This window comes from Trichosurus vulpecula, chromosome 2 (assembly GCF_011100635.1).
Source record: "Trichosurus vulpecula isolate mTriVul1 chromosome 2, mTriVul1.pri, whole genome shotgun sequence".
Taxonomy (NCBI): Eukaryota; Metazoa; Chordata; class Mammalia; order Diprotodontia; family Phalangeridae; genus Trichosurus; species Trichosurus vulpecula.
In genome coordinates this window covers 445,212,173-445,218,992 of record NC_050574.1, presented here as the reverse complement: position 1 = coordinate 445,218,992, position 6,820 = coordinate 445,212,173, and the positions used below count along the sequence as shown (strand labels likewise).

The following is a 6,820-nucleotide window of genomic DNA, read 5'->3' as shown; positions in this document are numbered from 1 at the left end:
ACCATGCAAAATGTTCTCCTGGTTCTGCTCATTTCACTTTGCATCAGTTCATGTAAGTCTTTCCATGTTTTTTTTTTCCTGAGAGCATCCTGCTCATCATTTTTTAAAGCACAATTGTATTCCATCACAGTCATATACAACAAATTTCTCAGCCATTCCCTAATTGATGGACATTCCCTAAAAGTCCAATTCTTTGCCACCACTAAAAGTGTTGCTATAAATATTTTTTGTATGCATAGATCCTTCTTTTTTTTGTCTTTTATTTCATTGACATACAGACCTAGTAGTGTATTGTTTGTTCAAAGGATATGCATGGTTTTATAGCCCCTTTTGGTCATACTTGAAAATGTTCTCTGGAATGGTTGAATTAGTATACAACTTCGCCAATAGTACATTAGTTTTTTTTTTTAATTTTCTCACATCTCCTCCAACATTTGTCAGTTTCCTTTTTTGTCATATTAGCCAATCTGACAGGTGTGAGTTGTTTTAATTTGCATTTCTCTCTTCAATAGTGAGTTAGAGCATTTTTATATGACTATAGATAGTTTTGATTATTTTTCTGAGCAAGGCCTGGTCATATCCTTTGACCATTTATCAATTGAGGAATGGCTCTTATTTCTCTAAATTTGATTCAGTTTTCTGTATGTTTGAGAAATGAAGTCCCTATCAGAGAAATTCACTGTATTTTTTCACAGTAATGACCACCAACTATCTATTTTCCTCTATCCTATTTTGCCACATTTATCTTACTTTCTCTTTCTCCTTTTATTGTGTCCATTCTCAAAAGTGTTTTGCTTCTGACCTTTACATCCCCTAAACTGCCTCCTCTTCTATCAGTTCTTTTTCCCCATTCTTTTATCTGCTTTCCTTCCCACTTTCCTATATGGTTAAGATAGATTTCTCGAATATATTATTATATATTATTCCCTCTTTGAACTAATTTCAATGAAAGGTTCATGTGCTCCCCTCCCCACTTCCCCCCCATTTTCCTCTCCACTGCAAAATCTCCTTTAGGCTTCTTTTATGTCAGATAATTTGTCCCATTTACCTCTCCCTTTCCCTTTCTCCCAGTGCTTTCTTCTTTCTTTTCCCTTATTTTTTTTAGATAATCATACCATCACATTCAACTCACACCTCTGTTTTCTGTCTATGTATACTCATTATAACTATCCTAATAATGAGAAAGTTTTTAGGCATTATAAATATCATTTTCCCATGTAGGAATATAAACAGTTTAACCTTGTTGAATCCCTCTTTCCTGTTTATCTTTTTATGCTTCTCTTGAGCCTTGTATTTGAAAGCCAAATTTTCAATTCTGCTTTGGTTGATTCATCAGGAATGCTTAAAAGTCCTCTATTTCATTGAATATCCACTTTTCCCCCTGAAGGATTATACTCACTTTTGCTGGGTAGGTGATTCTTGGTCTTAATTCTAGCTCTTTTGCCTCTGGAATACTATATTCCAAGCCCTGTTATCCTTTGATATAAAAGCTGCTATATCTTGTGTTATCCTCACTCTGGGTCGATGATATTTCTCCTTGATCTGCAAGGTCTGGAGTTTGGCCATAATATTCCTGGGAGTTTGCATTTTGGGATCTCTTTCAGGAGGTATTTGGTGGATGCTTTCAATTTCTATTTTATGTCTGCTTTTAGAATATCAGGGCAGTTTTTCTTTAATAATTTCTTGAAAGATGATGTCCAGGCTCTTTTTTTGATCAACTTTCATATAATCTAATAATTCTTAAATTGTCTCTCCCAGATCTATTTTCCAGGTCAATTGTTTATCCAGTGAGATATTTCATATTTTCTTTGATTTTTTTCATTATTTTAATTTCATTTGATTGTTTCTTAAAGTCTCATAAGCCTTTAGCTTCCATTTGCCCAATTCTAACTTTTAAGAATTTATTTTCTTCAGTGAGCTTTCCATTTGGCCAATTCTACTTTTTAAGGAGTTCTTGTCGTCAGTGAATTGTTGTGTGTCTTCTTACATTTGTCCAAATCTGCTTTTCAAGGCATTCTTCTCTTCATTGAATGTTTGTGCTTCTTTTACCAGTTAGCCTATTCTTTTTTAAGCTATTATTTTCTTCAGTAATTTTTGTGCCTCCTTTAACAAGTTGTTAACCCTTTTTTTTCGTGGTTTTCTTGTATAACCATCATTTCTCTTCCCAATTTTTCCTCTACTTCTCTTACTTGATTTTTTTTTTCCATAGGAATGCTAACTCATCAAGTATGAGCAAATATTCTAATTAACATTTGGGATAGAGGAAGGGAGGGAGAAATGCTTTGGAAATCCTACAGTAAAAAGGTAGTAAACGTTGAATTTGCTTATAAAAGGGAACCTCGGGAAGACTAACAAATGGGAGCTTCTGGCCACCTTTTCACTGTGTCATCTCTTCTCAAAAGCCTTCTTTGTGTCCCAGTGCACATTGGAAATGACAGCTGCCTGGGGCGACCTGCACAGCCCTCCAGCAACCTTGAGTTTTTTTAGCTTTTCTTTTTCAGTCTCGATCTCCTCCCTCATGCTCACCAAGGACTGTGAATGGCCCATGGCAACCTGCTCCGTGTAAATGCCATCCAAGGTTTTCACATCTTGGGCCATGGTGGAGGACTTGGGCTTGTGATTGTGATAGCCCAATTCACCGAAGGTTGGAGATGGGCCCCAGCTGATGGTGCTCTCATCCACAGCCATGATAATACTGCTTTTCCCACAAGCTAAGTTTCTAATTTTCCAGCCACAGAGGTCTTGAACAGCTTTGGGATGCATGGTGGACTCTCGAGAAGTGTTGGTAGCACCCCAGAAAAACAGGCCACCAACTTCACTGACGGCAAAGGAGCTGGTGTAGTCAGTGTAGATTTGCGCAGCTGGGGAAATCAAAGAGCTAGACTAGGCAAGGGACCATCTCATCCTTCTGCTCTGCGTGGCCCAGTCCTCCATACCCTCCAAACCCCCAAGAGAATACACGTTTCTGAGAGTCTAGAACCAGCGTGTGTGTGATTGGTGCCACAGGCAACATCTTGGACCACCACATTGGGGACTGGCAAAATCTGTCCATCTTTTGTCTTTTCGATGAAGATGGCTACTTGGCGGGTGACCAGGTCACTGTCATATTCTAGCCTCTGAGTCCGGGCAATGAATTTCCCGTCAGAATTGTGCCCCAGCTGACCATATTCACGGCACCCAAAAGAGTAGAGGTTTCCTTTGCAGTCCATTATCATGCTGAATTCAGCCCCCACAAGCCATTTTGGTAATTGGCTGGCCATTGTACATTATCTGTGCAGGGCTGGGGATAGCATCGGTCTGGTTGTCAAGGCCAAGCTGTCCCATCTTGTTCTCTCCAAATGCAAACACAGTTTCCCTCAAAGCCAGAGTGTGGTTCCTCCCACGTGCGGCGAACACAATTACTTCCTTGCCGAGGACTTCAATGAGTTTGGGGGCTTCCACTCTTTTGGTATCACCATGTCCAAGCTGCCCCTTCTCATTTCAACCCCAGCTCCAAAGCTTCCCTTCTGTGGTGATGAGGGGACTGTGAGCAGCACAGGGCCCAGAGACTACCGTCCGCACGTGAACCCCGGAGAGACGGCCGTATCTGTGAGGCCCCCACAAGTTCTGCCCCAGTTTGCGGTAAGCAGCTTGCTGTTTAGGCACTTCCTTCCGACCAATGAGGTCCCAGTTGGTTGCCCCCCAAATCAAAAGCTGCCCTCTGCACTTAGAGCCTTCAAGTTTTATCCGCTCCTTGGTGTGCTGCGGCTCTGTGATGACAATGGCCTGTCCTGCCCCCGCCTTGCCGGGAAGGCGCCGGCTTTGCCGCCAGCTTGGCCCCAGGGCCCAGGCTGCTGCAGTCCCGCTTGTCCAGGCCGTCCTCGTTGCCTCTGCTGCCGCCACCGCTGGAGCTGCGGGCTCGGGCCGCTCCCGCTTCCTGCACCGGGCCGCACCGCCCCGCGCCCTCGGGGCTGGGGGGGGGGGGGAGGCGCCCGGACCCCCGCCCCGCCCGCCGCTCCGCCCACCTCAGTAGTCCCGTGGCCCGAGCTCTGCTGCTCCCAGACCCGACTCCGAGCTTCTTCCTGGGCTTCCTGGGCCCGAATGGGCATCCTGCTCCGCTCATGCGCTGGGTCTCCAGGCAGATACACTTAAAATGTAAATGCGAGCTTCCAGGACAAATGCTTCACTCTCTCTTACTTGATTTTTAAAATCTTTTTTGAGTCCTTCCATGGCCTGAGACCAATTTACATTTTTCTTGGAGGCTTTGGATCCAAGAATTTTGATTTCATTGTCTTCTCCTGAATGTGTGTTTTGATTTTCCTTGCATCCTCCAGTCACCATAGTAACTTTGTATGGTCAGAATTTTTTTTTCTGTTGTTTGCTCGTGTTCCAACCTATTTTCTTGGGTTTTAATTTTATGCCAAAGTGGGGCTCTCCTTCCCGAGTGAAGGGGGCACTGTTCCAAGCTTCATGTTTCTTGTGCAGCTCTTTTCAGAGGTAACTCTGGGGACCTCTAAGTAAGTTTTTGGCTCTTCAAAGATGGGTATGATTTAGGAAAAGGTGTGCTTGCCCTGGTTTGTGAGTGGCCACAAGCACTCTTTTCAACCCTGAAACTGTGACCAGGATGCCTGCTTCCCAGCAGCCACAAACTCTCCTGTGCTAATTGTCATCTTTGCACTGGGACTAAGACCTAGGACGGTTACCCAGATCCAAGTATAGGCAGTGTATAGGCAGTGCAGCAGAATCCTGCTCCTGGTGCCAGCAAAAGGACCCTGGTAAATCTCTCCCCTTGCCATCTGTGGGCTTAGTGGTCTGGAGACTGCTACTGCTTCCACTGATTCAGTCACCCTGAGGATCTGCTTCTGGTTTGCTCGGTCTGGGTCTGTGCTGGTGCAACCTCCACTGGACTACAGCCCTCTCTCGCTCAGGTAACAGACCTTCCCAGTCTACCTTCTAAATTGTCTTGGGCTGGAAAATTGTTTCCCTCCATCTTTTTGTGTGTTCTGATGCTCTAGAATTTGTTTAGAGTCTTTATTTAAAGGTATTTGGATGGGTTTGGAAAGGGGGAACTCAGACAAGTCCCTGCCTTTACTCTGCCTCTGCCTCCACACAAAACCTTTTATATGCATGTGTATATTTGTGAATATCATCACCCCCATTTTACATATATGGAAACTGATGCTCAGAGAAGCTAGCTACCATGCCCTAGATAGATAAGCTCCATTGTTTCCTTTCCCCTGCCAAACACAGCCTTTCAAATTTCCCAGCCTTTGGTTGACCACCCATCCTTCTAGTTGACTAGATCTATATAATCCAAGAGTTCTGCTTTACTCTTCACTCTCCCTCCTTTTCATTCCCATATCCAATCAGTTACCATGTTTTGTTGAGTTTACCTTTAAAATATCTTTTCCATCCATCCTTTTCTCTTCTCACACACCACCACTACCCTAGCTAAACTGATATAACAGCTTCTTTAGTTGGTCTGCACCCAGGTACTCTTTTCTCCAATCCAGCCTCGATATATATGACAACTACCTGTTCCTAAAACCCAGGTCCAACATCCCCTTTTCTTAGACACTTTAAAAAGTATCTTCTTGCCTTTAGGATATAATACAACAGTCTGACATTCAAATCCCTTTCTATGTTGTTTTCAACCTACCTTTTCAGACTTAAATATTCCTGACTTTCGTGTAATATGTAACCAACTGGACTACTTAAAGTTCATTGAACTTTTCCATGTGTGTCCTTTCTATATATGCATACAGCTCATCTTTAGTGTATGTCCTCCTCATCTTTCCCTCATAGAATTCTTACTTTCCTTCAAGGTTTATTATCTCAGGTGTCATTTCCTATATGAGACTGTTCCCCATTCCTCCATTTATTAATGCTTTACCCCACCTCAAATTCTTTTCTATTTACTTATTGAGGTACACATTGTAAATTCTTCACCACCATCCCCATTATCACTGAAAAGGAATTTAAGTTTACCTAGAGAAAAGTTTTTTTTTTCATTTCCCCCCTTGCATCCTCCAGTACCCACAACACAGTGTTATCTTATGGTAAATGTTTATCAAAGTGAATTAAAATGACTTACCTAAGAACACACAGTTTGCAAATGGAAAATCTAGAATTTTAAAGCAAAACTATTTTAACTCAGTTGATTTTTATTTGTTCTACAATATGCTTCCAATGGAGGGAGAATTTGACAACAGGAAAAGTAAAACAGAATCTAAATTCGTTGGAGATCATAGTGGATAATTGAAAACTGCTTCTTCAATTAATTCCTAAAGCCCATTGTAGTATGTATGCCCTAGTCATATACTTTCTTTTTTTGCCATACACTTTCAAGGTCAAGTGGCCTTCATTTCTCTTTCAGGGTTCTCAGGCAAACTAAGAGATTTCTGGGTGTTTCTATCCTCTGCCATCAGTTCAACTCTATATTAACTATGTTCCCATTTTCTTTAGGGGTCAGTGACTAGCACCCCAGTTCCATGTAACCACTCAACAGCAATTAGCTTTGGCAAAGGTATATTTACTTCACAGATATATTTTAAAAATCAAAATGTATAAACTTTTCCCCCAATGCCCCCTTGAAACATAATCTCCCCTATAAAACCTCATTGTATAGGGGCATTAGGTTCAAAACTTAACCCAGTTCCTATTTACATCGGTTACATCAAGTTCATGTCCAAAGACAGCATTGCTGCCTGAGGAATCATTCCACTGGGCTTGATTCCCCCAAATCACTCCCAGGATTGGTCTTAGCTTTGGGAGGCATAGTTGCTTAGCTTGTTGTAACACCCAGCCTGGTTTGCTCCTCTCAGGTTTTTGTAACTTGAGC

General features: G+C 42.3%; 1 pseudogene; it reads right to left on the bottom strand.

Annotated features, from left to right (window-relative positions):
- Positions 1-2,385: 2,385 nt before the first annotated feature.
- On the bottom strand, positions 2,386-4,088 carry LOC118837336 (annotated as a pseudogene).
- Between the last annotated feature and the right edge of the window lie 2,732 nt (positions 4,089-6,820).